The 19427-nt window shown below is 40.2% G+C and overlaps 1 pseudogene; it reads right to left on the reverse strand.

Annotated features, from left to right (window-relative positions):
• Nucleotides 1-4520: 4520 nt before the first annotated feature.
• LOC124080329 (SH3 and PX domain-containing protein 2A-like) overlaps nucleotides 4521-19427 on the reverse strand; it is a 41086-nt pseudogene continuing 26179 nt past the window's right edge.

Consider the following 19427-nt stretch of genomic DNA (forward strand, 5'->3'; position numbering starts at 1 on the left):
CCTGGTGTGTGTCAATTTTTTTTTTTTTTTTTACAAACCAAACTTGAATGGCATTTAATTAAATATCCAATTTTGATTTCATACATGCATAACCTTGTAGATCAACAAATAGTTTGTTGGAGTTTGTTGAGTGAGATGAAAAGTGCTTCGGACATTACCTGACCTAATAAATTCTCAGTGCACTTTATCATTACCTTGTTAATATCAACATTTCTTATTGTGTACCATATATCTTGGGATAGTGGAACAGTGAACCTTGATACTTGTCTGACAGTTTTGCCACTAGCTATGTTCACAGCCCACAATCCTCTTCCCTGCCACCTGGTCCTTCTCCAACATCCTTGGGCAGTGGTTTGCAGATAGGTGCACACCAGCATCACTTGCAGGTTCATCATCTCATCTGACCTCCTTCTTCACCTGGGGCTGCTGATCTCTCTTCCTTGTTTCCCATGCAGTGCTCCTGTGATTTGCTGTCCTGGTCCCTTTTCCACATTGATAGAAGGGAGCTGAGCCATGGTGGTTGGATGGTAAACACCAGAGCATTTATACAGTCCTGCAGAACTTCTAGCACCATGAAGAGTGCAGGCTCTGCAGCCAGCTGCCTGGATGCTTGTTCAGCTCCTGCTCTAGTTCTGCCCTGGGCAAGTCCATTGCTCTAGACCTACCTGCCTTCCTCTGTCAAGACAGACTCCTATATGGATCTATATTGTCATGTGGTGTTGATGATCTATAAGGAACGGGCTTAGAATTACCTGGCATATAATAAGCAGTCAAAATTAAAAATTTTAACTTATCTTTTTTTAATATTCCTCATTATGAGCCCTAGATCTTGTGACAGTAAAATAAATGGAAGCTAGCTGGGTTCAAATTCTGACTGAACAATTCATTGGGAGTACAATTTGGAGCACATTATTAAACTAAATCAGCCTGTTAGGCTATAGGATTAATAATACCTACTTAATAACACATAGTTGTTGTAAAAATAAATAAGATAAATGGAATTAAGCACTTTGTATTATGGCCAGCATGGAATAAATAGGAATTACTAAACTTCAGTGCAGTGGTTTATAGACCTTATGATTACTGATACCAGATTGCAGATCAAAGTTATCATACAGGGCCCTATTTTCATATATCAATTGGAATTTAGCTCTACTAGTATCTAGAACTGAGTAGCAACAAATAGTTTTTTTTTTAAAATAACCATAAATTACTTTTTTATTTTAATAAATATTTATTAAAAATTTAATAAAAATATTATTAAAATTTAATAAAATAAGAATTTTTATTAATTATTAAAAATTTATTAAAAATAAGAAATGTTCTTTGTATACTCTGGATATTAGGGCTCTATCTGAAGTGTGAGGAGTAAAGATTTGTTCCCAGGATGTAGGCTCCCTATTTACCTCTCTTATTGTTTCTTTTGCTGAGAAAAAAACTTTTTAGTTTGAGAAATTAGACAATAAGATAACAAATAACCCAATCAACAAATGGGCCAAGGACCTGAACAGACACTTCTCAGAGGAGGACATACAATCAATCAACAAGTACATGAAAAAATGCTCACCATCTCTAGCAGTCAGAGAAATGCAAATCAAAACCACCCTAAGATACCATCTCACTCCAGCAAGATTGGCAGCCATTATGAAGTCAAACAACAACAAGTGCTGGCGAGGATGTGGGGAAAAGGGTACACTTGTACATTGCTGGTGGGACTGCAAATTGGTGCGGCCAATTTGGAAAGCCGTATGGAGATTCCTGGGAAAGCTGGGAATGGAACCACCATTTGACCCAGCTATTGCCCTTCTCGGACTATTCCCTGAAGACCTTAAAAGAGCGTACTACAGGGATACTGCCACATCGATGTCCGTAACAGCACAATTCATAATAGCAAGACTGTGGAACCAACCTAGATGCCCTTCAATAGACGAATGGATAAAAAAAATGTGGCATTTGTACACAATGCAGTATTACTCTGCATTTAAAAATGACAAAATCATAGAATTTGCAGGGAAATGGATGGCATTAGAGCAGATTATGCTAAGTGAAGCTAGCCAATCCCTAAAAAACAAATGCCAAATGTCTTCTTTGTATAAGGAGAGTAACCAAGAACAGAGTAGGGACGAAGAGCAGGAGAAGAAGATTAACATTAAACAGGGATGAGAGGTGGGAGGGAAAGGGAGAGAGAAGGGAAATTGCATGGAAATGGAAGGAGACCCTCAGGGTTATACAAAATTACATACAAGAGGAAGTGAGGGTAAAGGGAAAAATAATACAAGGGGGAGAAATGAATGACAGTAGAGGGGGTAGAGAGAGAAGAGGGGAGGGGAGGGGGGATAGTAGAGGATAGGAAAGGCAGCAGAATACAACAGACACTAGTATGGCAATATGTAAATCAATGGATGTGTAACTGATGTGATTCTGCAATCTGTATTTGGGGTAAAAATGGGAGTTCATAACCCACTTGAATCAAAGTGTGAAATATGATATATCAAGAACTGTGTAATGTTTTGAACAACCAACAAAAAAAAGTAAAAAATAAAAGCATATGTGAAAACTCAAAAATATAAAAATAAAAATAAAAATAAGAAATGTATATACTGCATCTTTAAGTAATGAACTTTGCTCTCTGGGTTTCTTTCCATTCCACCTTAAAGTGCATTAATTAAAAAATAATGAACCACTTCTTTATCATTATTGTTCAAAAAAGTAAAAATAATATTAACATGAAGACACTAATCCACTACCATGAGTACTGCAATCTGGCAGATTAACTTAACATCCTGCTCTATTTAATACTGTCCAGCAGAAGAAAATATCTAATTTTGATTTTAAACACACTCACAAACAAAAAAAGGAAACAAAACAATCTCACCATGGACCTGTGACAAAGGTTTGCTACAGCTGCCAGGATCAGGGTGTGGTGAGGGACAAGGGTGCTGGGATCCCAGGAAAGGCCTCTGGGATCCTGGAGGGTCAGGTGAGTGGGTGAAGGCCTGCTAGGGAGGAGCAGGTGAGGGCAGGGCCTCCCTCCAATTTAGGAAACAACAGCCCTTGGTCTTGTGATTCTGGCAGCTTATTCAGTGGCTGTGAAGCCTCATCTGTCTGAAATCAAAGGCATATGCAGAAATCTACTCCCAACATAGGGTGAGTCCTTGGAGAAGCTGGCTGGGATTCTTTCTGGAGAGTTTCTCTGAGATATCAACAATGGAAAAACAACCCAAAATTGACAGAAGACCTGCAGGAAATGTCACTCTCTTGCTTCTCCCTTTACTGGGGCACTGCCTCTGGGAAGGCCAGACTGGTTCCAAGCACAGGGGTCCTCCCTCTTTGAGAGCATCCATGGCATTGCCAGTAGTCCAGAGGAGTGGCTGGTGGTATCTGCTTCAGGATGCCCAGCTGGGGTCCCCTCCACCCAGGGTGGGGGCCACGGCTACTTCTCCACAGTTCTCTGTAAGGCTTTCAGCCCTGCCCCAGTGGGAGAACATACACAGAATGGCAACCACCCAGCAGCCTGCATGCTGCCTTACCTCCTAAGGTCTGGCTCCTAACAACAACCTCTTCCCTCCTGGGAGGGTTTTTGCCCTACCAAGGTTGGGCAGGAACCAGAAGGACAGTTTCTCTGTCTTGCCAAGACTGGGACATGGGCTTACTCAACCCCAAATCCCTTTTGGCAAGTGCCATGAGGGCAAAGTCCACACAGTGGAAACCAAACAAAATGATGTGCTTATGGAGGGGGAGAATGGGAAGCCAAATACAAAACAAAACACCCCTACACAGAGAACAACAGAAAAGCCCACCCAACACTCCTTCTGTTCCCATGTGAGGCTGACCCCCCAGGGAGCCCAAGCAACCCCTAAAATATAACCCAAACCAAAAGCCTGAATTGTAAACCCCAAACCATCAAACCCTTCCTGAAAAATGCAAAGGAACTGCTTACTCAGAAATATCCCAAATAGTCTGTGATGATGATGGAGAGCATGATGGCTTCCCCCACCCTCTAAACTGGAGAATTGTATTTTCCATGCAGTACCCCAAGGAGAGCAAACTCTCTTCTCAATGCCAGGGCAATGACAGCTAAGAAGGTAGTTCTTGCTGGCACCTGGGAACTGTGTTTTCTTTAACTCCCAGGTACAGACAGTGGCCTGGCCCAGGGAGAGATGTGAGCTCATGAGACAACTCCAAGTCCCAGGGCCTGTGGGGTCTTCATATGCACCCAGCCATGGTGGGTGGTGGCAATTCCTGGAAAAGTGCATGATCCACAAACATGGATAAGGACAATACAAGGGCTACCTCTGGTGGCAACATGGTAGCCACCAAAACAGCCAAACATGCAGGATGCTGGAGGCCCCCCTATGACCACATCTCTTCCAGATTTGCAGCAAAGGCACAATTGGGGTTTCCAAGATGGCCTGTCCCAAATGACATGTAGTCCATCAATGAAGAAACCAAGGTGCACCATAGGTCCCAGCTTTCTCATGTCTGGGTTCCAGGTCATTCCCTTCCCTATTCAATGTATCCTACCTTCCAGGCAATAGCTGGGAGATGGGCCGTCTTTCAGATCCCACATCTGTAGGGTTTAATGTTTTCCTTCCCCTCTGGTTGACGGTGTTGAGCACCTGCACCCATCTCTTGATCTTCTCCAGGCTGTCTGACTTGCCCTCATTCTGCCTGCTCTTTAACACATCCTGATCTTTTCCAGGGGTGTTAGGCTGCTCATTCTCATCATGCACCAAGTAGTGGGAAGGGGCCCAGCCCTCTAGCTCCCCAAACCTCACATACCACTAGCCACTCTCCTGATTTTCCAGCACCTGCACCTCCACTCCAGCAGGGAAACTGATCTCCGAGTCCTGGATCTTCTGGGAGATGCTACATGTCACATAGGAGGTGGCTAGCCCTTCCTACTCCTTCTTAGGGGTACATGGGAGAGCAGTGGCTGGGAGGGTAATGATGTCGGCTGAGCCTCTCCTGGTCCCCCTTCATTGGGCCCTTCAGAGGCTATGTGTGGGGTAAGCTCTGAATCCTCATTCCTAGGGTGCTTAGGGCCCTTCCTCCTGGAGCTGGCCTGTGGGTCTCAGTTGGCATCCTAAAGCACTGATGTCCATCTTCTCTTGACTCTGTGACTCTGCAAGTTCAGGAAGGGCTTAGGCTGGACAAATGGCTTGGCCTGGACACAGGAGGTGATCCCAGCCCTCATATCAGTGTCCTTCCCCTGGCCCTGACATTGGGAGTGCCATGAATGCCTGCATCCTAGGCAAAGCATGGCTTCAGGCCACCACAGTTCTTTGACAAGGAGGAAGAGGAGGAGGATGAGGAGCAGGTGCTGTTGATGGTGATGGATGAGGAAAAGGAGGCCAAGGAGTGGTTCTTCTCCAGTTTGGCCTGGCATTCTTCTCTGTCTTGAGCTTTAGGAGCGATGATGACTTGGGGGAGCCTGACTTGGGGGAGTTTTTCTTGGCAAGGGACAATGAGAAGCCCCCTGTGGAGTCACTGTCCCCAGAGGAGCCTCTGGTCAACAGGGTGTCCTCTCCATATGGCCAGAAGCCCTCATTCTCATAGCTGGTCTCCTCTTCTAGGGCCACGTCTTCTGAAAGCTCACCCACCTTGAAGTGGGCCCACCGCAGGGAGGAGGCATGTGAGGGTCTACGGGGCTGGGCAGGCTTATGGTCTCCTGAGCCTCTGTCCTCTGTGTGCTCCTCACTCAGCTCTGGTTCAGAGTCAAAGCCAAAGGTGGGGATGTCATACTCAGGCTCCTCTTACTTGAGCTTCAGAAGGGAATCCTGGCTCTTGTTGGCACACACAGGTGCCTCCTTGTTCTCCTTGGGCTTGCTGAGGGGTACTGGCAGCAGGACCTTGGACTGTGTCAATGTGCTCCTGTGGCTGCTCAGGTTGTGCTGCAGTCTGGATAGGCACAAAATAACCGAGCTGCCACACAGCCTTGTAGGTTCAAAACAGGAACTCCTTTATTCTACGCACTCCCGAGAATGCCATGCACACGGCCTTCTCCCGGGACACACCACCCCAACCAGACAACCCTCCTCCGGAAATCCCTCCTCCCACACTTCCCCAACCAATGGGAACTCTCTGGGAATCCTGGCGAGAACTCCAAAGTAGCAGGCTAAGAACTCCAAAGTAGCAGGCCAAGGCTGACAGCAGGGGGTCTAATATACAATTGAATACACAGTTTAACATAACCATTATCATCTCAATGGCTTGCTGGAATCACCTCTCAACCACTCCATACTGGCAAAAATGCCATGCATCATTCACACTCGGCTATGGCTCTCAGCATCTCCCCCCTTCTGTTTAATTAAACACCAAGCATGTGGCTTAGGGACCGTGCCTGTTAGGCTGTCCAATACTACATATGGTCCTTACCCGTCATCTGATGAGCTGACCTCAAGGCGTCAGCCTCCTGTCTTAGGTTGGTACCACTGCAATTGGATCTTACCCATCACTGACTACCAGTCCAGCACACAGCCATACTTGTGGATAGGCCTATGCACCAGTGGGGGGGGGTGAGGTTCTTTGCCTCACCTCTGTTGGCCCCCAAATTTGGCCTTTGCACCAGTGGGGGGTGAGGTTCTTTGCCTCACCTCTGTTGGCCCCCAAATTTGGCCTTGGTGCCAGTGTGGGGGGGTGAGGATCTTTGCCTCACCTGTGTTGGCCCCCAAATTTTAGACCATCACTAGCAGAAGGGAGGAGGATACAGAAATGCCATGACACCAAGCCAACTGTCAGCTCCTTTGGAAAAATTGTACCACTGGTGACACCATCAGGAAAGATACTCCAGCACTACCACAATTCGCTGCACCAACAGATAGTTCACAATGTATACAAGTGATACATAGTCCAGGCAAATTCTGCAAGCAGTTCAAAGCAGAGGAACCTATCAATATGTCCATTTCCTCCCAAAGTAAATCGACTCCTTGATTGAGCATTACTTGTTGAGTTATTATTCATTGATGCATCAATTTATACAGTTTACTGTGATAGCTATCGAAGAAGCTGTAGTTTGGTTTTATCTTTGTCTTCACCGGCACTGGGATGAAGATAGGAATTGTGGCAATGATGGCTAAAAAAAATTATGTAACATTCCAACAGGTACTAAGAAAACAATTTTCTAAACAATTTACATTATCCTGAACAGAATTATTAAATATAATGAAAAGGAAAGGTGAAAGTAAACAAACAGTTCTGTTAACCTCCTTATTTGTTCACATATTAAAACAATCCTCAACAGCTGTTTACCCAATTTAAATTAAACCATTTAAATCATGTGAATAATAAAAATATTTGGATCCATTTTTTCATGAGCGCTCCTCATACATGATATATGGACATACACACATACAGACATACAACACAAAACACAAGTGTGCACACATAACATACAACACATAAGACAATAGTAAAGGCCTTGTAGATTTACACAGGTGAAATCTCCATTGCAATGTTTAAAACCTCCATAGTCAAAAAATAAAACTGATCAGAAAAACATTAACCTAGGTCTGTATGAGCTCAAAAAATAAATAGAACTTTATGATGTGGGAAAGGGCAATAATAAAATAGATATTGAAAAAGACATCCTGGTTACCACCTGGGTTTGACTCTTTTTTGGATATCCCATCCTTATTCCTGTAAATTGCATAATGGGACTGAAGTTATTCCCACAAGCAAGCCCCAAGGTTTTTTTACAGTTGAAATAGGCTTTAATGGTGTTCATTATTCATTAGCCTCCCGGTGTGGGAGAACCACTGTTGCAGATGTAAGAATAGCCAAGCTAAAGCTCTGGATATCAGCTGTTATGGATTTGAGCCAAATCATCTTCTTTTTGGTCTGTAGAAATTTCTTTGGTTAGTCTCTCTGGAATCCAAATCAGCTGCTGTTCTCCCTGTGGAAACACACAAACACAACCCCGACTCCAGACAATCACTGGGTCAGGACCTTTCTATTGTCCTGTTAGAATATCCTTCCAAAGTAACTTAGGCTTATGTACATTTTTTGGACACATATGCCTTTCTGCAGCACTAAGCCCCGATGAATCCAAATTTAAAAAGTTTAGAGTAAAAAGGGTTATTTTAAGTTTATCTTTGGGGGATATATACCCCTTTCCAATTCCCTCTTTTTGCTTTAATAAGTACATTTTAATTGTTTGATGAGCTCTTTCAACTATGCCTTGTCCCTGTGGATTGTATGAGATTCCTGTTATATGAGTAATGCCGAATGATGAGCAAAATTATTTAAAAGAGGTAGATGTATAACCAGGACCATTGTCTGTTTTTAAATGTTTTGGAATGCCCACAGTGGCAAAATTTTGTAAACAATGAGCTATAATATATTCAGTTTTTTCTCCAGTATGAAGGGAGCCCATCAAAAATTTAGAAGAAGTATCAACTGTAACATGCAAATATTTTAATTTTCCAAATTCTGGCAAGTGTATGACATCCATCTGCCAAATATGGTTAGGTATCAGTCCTCTAGGATTGACTCCAAGATTAACTTGTGGTAAGAAGGTCACACAATTTTGACATTGTTTTATTATTTGTCTAGCTTGTTCCTTAGTTATTTTAAAATGTTTTTGTAAAGTATTAGCATTGACATGGAGCTTTTTATGAAAATTTATGGCTTATTCTATTGTAGAGAAAATGTGTATGTCATGTGTAGTTTTATCTGCTAAATCATTGCCCAAACCAAGGGCTCCAGGCAATCCTGTATGTGCCCTGATATGTCCTATAAAGAATGGATCTTTTCTGTCCCAGATTAGACTTTGTATAGTGGAAAACAAAGAGAAAACAGTAGAGTAAGGGAAATCCTACCAGCATCTTCAAGGGATACTATAGCATTAACTATATACTGACTATCAGAAAATAAATTAAATACAGAAACTTTAAACATCACAAAAGCTTGTAATACTGCATTAAGCTCTACCTTTTGAGCTGATTGTTTGGGTACTAAAAATGAAAAATTTGTTCAGGGGTAACTACTGCTGCTGTACCATTATTTGACCCATCAGTGAATATATTTGGAGCATTCATGATAGGTGTTTTTATTGTCATTTTTGGAAAAACTACAGGATACGAAGACCAAAAAACAACAAAGGATTAGATGGTAAGTGATTATCAAATGAAACATTAGATTTACACATGATTATTGCCCAAGTATTTAACTCATTAGCTAACCCATCAATTTGATCCATAGTAAATGGAGTAATAATTTTATTGGGAGAAATTCCAAACACTCCCTTTGCTGCTTTTATTCCTTTGAGTATTAATTGTCCTATGGCCTCAGGATACCTAGTAAGAATAGTGTTAGGAGAATAAAATAAATGTATCCACAATAATGGACCTTCTTGCCAAAATACTCCTGTAGCAATATTTTTTGTTGGTATTATAATAAATAATAAAGGCAAACTTATATCAATTCTATCCAAATGCATATTTTCCATATATGTTTCAATAATTTTTAATGCCTTTCTTGCTTTAGGAGTTAACATGCGGGGTGAATTTGGATCTGATGGACCTTTTAGGATATCAAATAAAGGTCCCAACTCTCCTGTTGGTATGCCTAGATAAGGCCTTATCCAATTTATGTCTCCTAATAACTTTTTAAAGTTGTTAAGTGATTTGAGTTGATCTACTCGTATTTGAATTTTTGGTGGATGGACCATGGTTGAGGATAATAGAACTCCTAAATAATTAATTGGAAAATTTAATTGTACTTTATCTATTGCTATCTCTAGATTATAATTTTTTAATAAATTTGTAAGTGTGGCATAACATTCTAGCAATGTGTTTTTATCTTTATGTGCTAATAATACATCATCCATATAGTGAAATATTTGTAGTTCAGGATTTTGATTTCTAAGTGGCTGGATTGCTTTGTTAACCTAAATTTGACACATAGTTGGGCTGTTAGCCATCCCTTGAGAGAGTACTTTCCATTCATATCTCTGATTAGGACCCTCATGATTCAGTGCAGGGATAGTAAATGCAAAACGTGGACTATCCTCAGGATGAATTGGAATTGAAAAAAAAAAAAAACAATCTTTAATATCTATAGCTAAAACATACCAGGTTTTTGGCAAAGCAGACAATTAGAGAATCCCCAATTGAGCATGTCCCATAATAACCATCTCATTATTAACGCCTCTTAAATCTGGCAATAATCTCCATTTACCAGATTTCTTTTTGATGACAAAAATGGGAGTATTATGGGGAGATATGGAAGATTGTATATGTCCCTCCACTAATTGTTGTTTGACCAGGTCATGGGCTACTTGAATCTTTTCTTTAGTCAGGGGCCACTGAAGAACCCATTCTGGTCTTTCTGATTTCCAAGTAATTTTTATTGTCTCAGTGACCCCTTCTGAAAACCCAATCCATGTCTATTTATTCCTTGATCTATTTGAATTGGTACTGATATACCTTGTTATTGTTCTCCTAATCTTTTTTCTTTCCTAAAACCTTGTCTAGCCCTAGTAGTGGCCACATTTGGATTGATGTTATTTGTTAATGTCAAACCTAATGATCTAGGACATCTCGTCCCCATAAATTTATAGGAAGATGATCCAATACATATGGCTGTATAGTTCCTTCACATCCTTCAGGATCCTTCCAATCTAATACCATCGTACTTCTATGGGGATTAGTTGCCACTCCTAGGCCTCTAAGCATTTGAGTGGCTTGTTGTAATGGCCAATGTTTTGGCCATTCTTGAGGAGATATGATGCTAAGGTCTGCACCTGTATCCAGTAGCCCATTAAATTCATGTCCTTGAATATTTAGTTTTAGCATGGGGTGAAAATCTAAATTTAAAGACAGCAGAGCCCAATCTACACCTGTGGAGCCTAATCCCCTGGAACCTCTTTGTACAGTATGGCTAGAAAATTTATCAAGCAGGCTGGGTATTATTAATAACTGTGCTATTCTATCTCCTGGTGAAATTACTGATATACCTCTTGGAGAACTAGCTATAATTTTTATTTCACCTTCATAATCAGGATCAATTACCCCAGGACTTATCATAAGTCCTTTTACAGTGGAAGAACTGCGTCCCAATAATAAGCCTACTGTTCTTTGGGGAAGAGGTCTTTTTACTCGTGTGGGAATGATTTGAACTCCCATCTCTGGAGTTAGTACTGCTCTGGTGGAGGTGCAGATGTCCAACACTGAGCTCCCTCTGGTTTGTCTGATGAGGGATCTAATGGATAATGTGTCCTGGGAACTAACCTGATGGGGTTGCTGGGTTCCTCCATTGCCCTGTATATTTGTGGTTGTGGGCCCCAGAGCATTGGGCCCCCCTGTCCGTTTTTTGGCAATGGAGCCAGATGCTTTTCTCCATGATATTGTGGGGAAACACCTGGTACTTGTCTGTTTTTTGATAATGGAGTACCCTCTATGGTGGTTTGAGAACGGCATTCATTAGCCCAATGTCTCCCTTTAAGGCATCATGGGCAAATACCCGGTATTCTACTCCTTTGATACCTAGCTTGTTAAACCCTCCTCCTATGGGGCAACTCCTTTTAAAATGTCCTGTTTGTTCACAATTGTAGCATGTTTTTGGCCTGGCATCTAAAGCCTGTTGTACCTCAGTGCCAGGACTTGCCCTTGTTCATTAATGTCTCTACATAATTTAATATATGTGTTTAAATCTTCATGTTTCCATGGTCTAATGGCCTCCTTGCACCATCAATTTGCTTGCTCAAAGGCTAGCTGTTTAATTAATGGCATTGCTTGCTCTGTATCCCCAAAATCTCTGGTAGCTGTTTGAATAAGCCTATCTACAAATTCAGCGTAAGGTTCATTAGCTCCTTGTATTACCTTAGATAATTGACCTTGTAAATCTCCATGTCCTTGTAAAGTCTTCCATGCCCTAACTGCATCTGCAGCAATTTGTGAGTATATAGCAGGATCATATGCAATTTGTAGCAGCTGACCCTCATAACGTCCTTTTCCTAACAACATATCTAGATTTCTCTGAGGATATCCAGCTGCTGCACTTCGCCTATCTGTCTCCATGAAAAATTCCTCATTGGCAACCTTCCGTAACAGGTATTGTCCTCCATTTAGCACAGCTTTACACATACTAGCTCAATCTGCTGGTATCATGTTCAAGTTGGTAATGGATTCGACCAAGCTTATGGTGAAGGGTGCTTGAGGACCATAGGTTGTTACAGCTTCCTTTAACTGCTTCACTATTTTGAAATCTAAAACATGGTGAATTCACTGCCCTCCTGCCTGTTCAAATACAGGGCATGCTAATCTTTGAGGTCCTGTCTCAGAATCCCATCTATCAACTACAGGGGTTGAGGGCCCCATAGGCAGAGCTGTTGGTTGGACACTTACACCCTCTGGTGATAGAAAGGTGTTAGTAGCAGCCTCTTGTTGTAACTTTTCCCCTGATGGCTTTTTCTGCTCTAAACTTTCTTCCCCTTTCTGACTATCTCAAGAGGCCTCCTCTTTTTCCTGATCTAATATGTCTTCTAACATAATCTGAACTGAAATCTTTGGACTAGGCAAACAAAATCATATCATCATCCACAATGGCAATGTGCCAACTGGCATAGTGCCTGTGTTTTTCTTTTCCCTGTCCCTTAAATCTTCACCATGATGGTCCCATTGTGATATATTCAACAACTCCTCCTTAAAAAGCCATGGGCTACATTTTTGTATTTTATCAACGTATGCCCTGACTCTTTTTGGTTTTTCTGGGGTGCCTCCTTCCTCTAACAATTTACTTAACATTCTTTCGGTTTGTTTTTTGCTAATCTCTGACCCCATATTTCTGCTACAAGGATAATGCAACTCAAACAGATAACTCAAAACAAAACCAAAGCAAAACGAAACAAAAATGGAACAAAAAACCGTTGTATCAATTTTCCTTTTTTTTTGAAATGTATATTCGTGGTCTGTCTCTATCTCTTCCTCAGGGCTGAACAACTTCAAACCTTGAGCTAACCATTTTTCCCAGTTTGCCTGAGAAAGTTCTAGGGATAGGCAGCTTGAAACAAAAACAAAACAAATCAAACAAGAACACATTGTTTTTGAAATGGTCACCCATTCTCTTGTCTTCCCTCAGGGGTGAGCAATTTACCTTATCACTTACCCTCAGGTGTTCCCCGCACGGGCCACCAAATGCTGCAGTCTGGCTGGGCACAAAATAACCAAGCCGCCACACAGCCTTGTAGGTTCAAACAGCAACCTTTATTCCCGAACTCTCACCAGCACTCTACACACACTTCCCGGGAACACTCCCGAACGCCACGCGGCTCCTCCAGAAACCATCAACCAGAAAATCCCTCCTCTGGAAATCCCTCCTCCCACACTTCCCCAACCAATGGGAACTCTCCGGGGATCCTGGTGAGAACTCCAAAGTGGCAGGCTGAGAACTCCAAAGGCCAAGGTGGACAGCAGGGGTCGAATATACAATTGAATACACAGCTTAATATAACCATTATCATCACAATGGCTTGCTGAGGTCACCTCTCAACCACTCTGTTCTGGCAAAAATGCCATGCATCATTACGACTCAGCTATGGCTCTCAGCAAAGTTGCTTTTAAAAAGTACAGCATATGTTTTGGTCTTCCTTTTCTTGGGTTTTGAGATGAAGTGTGAGCTCATTTATTTGTTGTTTTTTTCTTTTCTTTTTTTTTTTTTGAGGAATGAACTCCAGTCAATGAATTTCCCTCTTAAAACTGCTTTCATTGTGTCCCATAGATTCTGATATGTTATGTCTGTATTTTCATTTATCTCTAAGAATTTTTTGATTTCCTCCTTTATGTCATCTGTAACCCATTGATCATTCAGTAACATATTGTTCATTTTCCAGGTGATGCAGGATTTTTCCTTCCTGCTTTTATCATTGATTTCCAGTTTTATTGCATTATGATCAGTTAAGATGCATGATATTATCTCCACACCTTTATATTTACTAAAAGTTGCCCTATGGCATAATATATGGTCTATCTTTGAGAAGGATCCATGTGCTGCTGAGAAGAAAGTATACCCACTTGATGATGGTTGATATAATCTATATATGTCAGTTAAGTTGAGGTTATTGATTGTGTTATCGAGTTCTATAGTTTCTTTATTCAGCCTTTGTTTGGAGGATCTATCCAATGGTGAGAGCGGTGTTTTGAGGTCACCCATAATTATTGTGTTGTGGTCTATTTGATTCTTGAACTTGAGGAGAGTTCGTTTTATGAATGTTGCAGCACCATTATTTGGTGCATACATATTGATAATTGTTATGCCTTGTTGGTGAATGGTTCCTTTTAACAATATATAGTGTCCTTCTTTATCCCTTTTGATTAACTTAGGTTTGAAGTTGATTTTATTCGATATGAGTATGGCCACTCCTCCTTGCTTCAGAGGACCATATGAGTGGTATGATTCTTCCTAACCTTTCACCTTCAGCCTGTGTATGTCTTTTCTTGTCAGATGAGTCTCCTGCAGGCAGCATATTGTTGGGTCTGTTTTTTAATCCAAGTTACTAGCCTATGTCCCTTCTTTGGTGAGTTTAAGCCATTAACGTTTACGGTTACTATTGAAATATGGTTTGTACTTCCAGTCATGTTTATTTATTTATTTTAATTTGGCTTGTTTTTCCTCTTTGGTTATTTCCCCCCCCCCCTTTACTGGGCTACCTTCCACTGTTAGTTTTGGGTGCTGTTTTTCATTTCTTCATCTTGTAGTGTTTTGCTCAAAATGCTTTGCAGTGCTGGTTTTCTGGCTGCAAATTCTTTTAACTTTTGTTTATCGTAAAATATTTTAATTTCATTGTCAAACCTGAAGCTTAATTTTGCTGGATACAATATTCTTGGTTGGAATCCATTATTTTTCAGTATTTGAAATACGTTGTTCCAGGATCTTCTTGCTTTCAATGTCTGTGATGAAACATCAGCTGTTAACCTAATTGTTATACCCCTCAATGTAATCTGCCTCCTTTCTCTTGTAGCTTTTAATATTCTCTCCTTGTTCTGTATGTTGGATATCTTCATAATAATGTGTCTTGGAGTTGTTCTATTACGGTTTTGTATGTTTGGGGCTATGTAGGCTTCCAGAATTTGGCAGTCCATTCCATCTCTCATTTCTGGAAAGTTTTCTAAGATTATTTCATTCAATATGTTGCTCATTCTTTTGGTTTGGACCTCTATACCCTCTTCTATCTCAAGGGCTCTTAAGTTTGTTTTTTTTATGACATCCCATATCTCTTGGATGTTTCACTCGTGGTTTCTTACCAGCCTTTCTGTGTTGACTATAGTCTTTTTGAGTTGATAAACTTTGTCTTCATTATCTGATGTTCTGACTTCTATTTGATCTAGTCTCTTTGTAATATTCTCATTTGAGTTTTTGATTTGGTTTATGGTATCCTGCATTTCTAGGATTACTGTTTGATTTTTTTATTAAAAAAAAATCCCTATCTCCTGGTAGAGTTCATATTTTGCTCCTTGAATCTGCTTATGTAATTCATTTTCAAAATATTCTTTCATTGTTTGGACTTGCCATCTAATGACTTATTTAAGATTCCATTCTATCTGAGTCAGGTATGCCTTGCAGAAGGCATGAAATAATTAAAATCAGAGTGGAAATCAATGAAATTGAAACAAAAGAAACCATGGGAAAAATTGACAAAACTAAAAGTTGGTTCTTCAAAAAAATAAATAAGATCGACAGACCCTTACCCATGCTAATGAAGAGAAGAAGAGAGAGAACTCAAATTACTAGCATACGGGATGAAAAAGGCAATATCACAACAGACACTAGAGAAATACAGAAGATAATAAGAAATTATGTTGAAACCATATATTCCAATATAATAGAAGATAATGAAGATATCGATAAATTTCTTAAGTCATATGAATTGCCCAGATTGAGTCAGGAAGATACACACAATTTAAACAGACCAATAAAAAAGGAGGAAATAGAAGAAGCCATCAAAATACTTCCAACCAAGAAAAGCCCAGGACAGAATGGGTATACAGCAGAGTTTTACAAAACCTTTAAAGAAGAACCAATACCAATACTTTTCAAGCTATTCCAGGAAATAGAGAAAGAGGGAGAACTTCCAAATTCATTCTACGAGGCCAACATCACCCTGATACCTAAACCAGACAAAGACACTTCAAAGAAAGAAAACTACAGACCAATATCTCTAATGAACCTAGATGCAAAAATCCTCAATAAAATTCTGGTGAATCGGATACAAAAACATATCAAAAAAATTGTACACCATGATCAAATAGGATTCATCCCTGGGATGCAAGACTGGTTCAATATACAGAAATCAATAAATGTTATTCACCACATCAATAGACTTAAAGACAAGAACCATATGATCATCTCAATAGATGCAGAAAAAGCATTCAACAAAGTACAGCATCCCTTTATGTTCAAAACATTAGAAAAACTAGGGATAACAGGAACATACCTCAATATTGTAAAAGCTATCTATACTAAGCCTCAGGCTAGCATCATTCTAAATGGAGAAAAACTGAAGGCATTCCCTCTAAAATCTGGAACAAGACACGGATGCCCTCTCTCACCACTTCTATTCAATATAATTCTCTAAATACTGGCCAGAGCAATTAGACAGACGAAAGAAATTAAAGGCATAAAAATAGGAAAAGAAGAACTTAAATTATCACTATTTACAGAAGACATGATTCTATACCTAGCAGACCCAAAAGGGTCTACAAAAAAACTACTAGAGCAATAAATGAATTCAGCAAAGTGGCAGGATATAAAATCAACACGCATAAATCAAAGGCATTCCTGTATATCAGTGACAAATCTTCTGAAATTGAAATGAGGACAACCAGCCCATTCACAATATCCTCAAAAAAAATAAAATACTTGGGAATCAACCTAACAAAATAGGTGAAAGATTTATACAATGAAAACTACAGAACCCTAAAAGAGAGAAATAGAAGAAGATCTTAGAAGATGGAAAAATATACCCTGTTCATGAATAGGCAGAACTAACATCATCAAAATCGTGATATTGCCCAAATTTCTCTATAGGTTTCATGCAATGCCAATCAAAATCCCAATGGCATTTCTTGTAGAAATAGATAAAGCAATCATGAAATTCATATGGAAAAATAAAAGACCCAGAATAGCAAAAGCAATTCTAAGCAGGAAGTGTGAATCAGGAGGTATAGCGATACCAGATTTCAAACTGTACTACAGAGCAATAGTAACAAAAACAGCATGGTACTGGTACCAAAACAGGAGGGTGGACCAATGGTACAGAATAGAGGACACAGAAACCAATCCACAAAACTACAACTATCTTATATTTGATAAAGGGGCTAAAAGCAAGCAATGGAGGAAGGATAGCATCTTCAACAAATGGTGCTGGGAAAACTGGAAATCCATATGCAACAAAATGAAACTGAATCCCTTTCTCTCGTCATGCACAAAAGTTAATTCAAAATGGATCAAGGAGCTTGATATCAAATCAGAGACACGGCATCTGATAGAAGAAAAAGTTGGCTACGATCTACATACTGTGGGGTCGGGCTCCAAATTCCTCAATAGGACACCCATAGCACAAGAGTTAATAACTAGAATCAACAAATGGGAATTACTCAAACTAAAAAGTTTTTTCTCAGCAAAAGAAACAATAAGAGAGGTAAATAGGGAGCCTACATCCTGGGAACAAATCTTTACTCCTCACACTTCAGATAGAGCCCTAATATCCAGAGTATACAAAGAACTCAAAAAATTAGACAATAAGATAACAAACAACCCAATCAACAAATCGGCCAAGGGCCTGAACAGACACTTCTCAGAGGAGGACATACAATCAGTCAACAAGTACATGAAAAAATGCTCACCATCTCTAGCAGTCAGAGAAATGCAAATCAAAACCACCCTAAGATACCATCTCACTCCAGTAAGATTGGCAGCCATTATGAAGTCAAACAACAACAAGTGCTGGCGAGGATGTGGGGAAAAGGGTACACTTGTACATTGCTGGTGGGACTGCAAATTGGTGCGGCCAATTTGGAAAGCCGTATGGAGATTCCTGGGAAAGCTGGGAATGGAACCACCATTTGACCCAGCTATTGCCCTTCTCGGACTATTCCCTGAAGACCTTAAAAGAGTGTACTACAGGGATACTGCCACATCGATGTTCATAGCAGCACAATTCACAATAGCTAGACTGTGGAGCCAACCCAGATGACCTTCAATAGATGAATGGGCAAAAAAAAAAATGTGGCATTTATACACAATGGAGTACTACACAGCACTAAAAAATGACAAAATCATGGAATATGCAGGGAAATGGATGGCACTAGAGCAGATTATGCTTAGTGAAGCTAGCCAATCCCTAAAAAACAAATGCCAAATGTCTTCTTTGATATAATGAGAGCAACTAAGAACAGAGCAGGGAGGAATAGCAGGAGGAAAAGATTAACATTAAACAGATACATGAGGTGGGAGGGAAAGGGAGAGAAAAGGGAAATTGCATAATGGAAGGAGACCCTCATTTATACAAAATTACATATAAGAGGTTGTGAGGGGAATGGGAAAAAAACAAGGAGAGAAATGAATTACAGTAGATGGGGTAGAGAGAGAAGATGGGAAGGGAGGGGGGGGATAGCAGAGGACAGGAAAGGTAGCAGAATACAACAGTTACTAACATGGCATTATGTAAAAATGTGGATGTGTAACCGATGTGATTCTGCAATCTGTATTTGGGGTAAAAATGGGAGTTCATAACCCTCTTGAATCTAATGTATGAAATATGATATGTCAAGAGCTTTGTAATGTTTTGAACAACCAATAAAAAAATAAATAAGAATAAATAAATAAAATAATCACTTCCCTAAAGCCTATTTTTATATATGGTTCCAGGGAGAATTAGGGCTTTAACATGTGCCTGGGTGAGGGGCAATGTTCAGTCCATGACAAAGCCATCAGAGCATGCCTTCCTGAGTGGTACTGGAGAATCATTAGAATATTGCAGAATATTTTCTCCATATAATGCTTATCTGTCATACAAGGACCAAACCCTAAGTCCTGCAAACAGATCAATATAACATGCATAGTTTCCCCACTGCATGTGTGCCCTTAAATTACATTTGAGAAATCAATTCAGAAAATTACCTGCACCCATTGTGGTCCCAACTACATTTCCATCAGAGTGAAGGAACACTGATTCTGCAATGTCTTTCTGCCATAAAACACCCAGATGCTAGATCAGTTACAATCATAAACATTTAAATGCATTGCTGAGTCCACAAAAAAGGTGCTAAAGATCCCCAAAGGCCTCTGTACCAAAGCTAGCTTAGAAACCCATGGAAAAGCAGAAGTGGCTTCTTCTGTGATTTATTCTAGTGTGCAAGGATTCTTCTGTCCTATGCAAATGTGAAAATACAACATTCAGAAGACCCAACTTTCTAGTCAAACAATCA

The sequence above is a fragment of the Marmota monax genome, unplaced genomic scaffold, assembly GCF_021218885.2.
Source record: "Marmota monax isolate L192 unplaced genomic scaffold, Marmota_monax_Labrador192_F-V1.1 WCK01_AAM20220418_F8-fsc00719, whole genome shotgun sequence".
Taxonomy (NCBI): Eukaryota; Metazoa; Chordata; class Mammalia; order Rodentia; family Sciuridae; genus Marmota; species Marmota monax.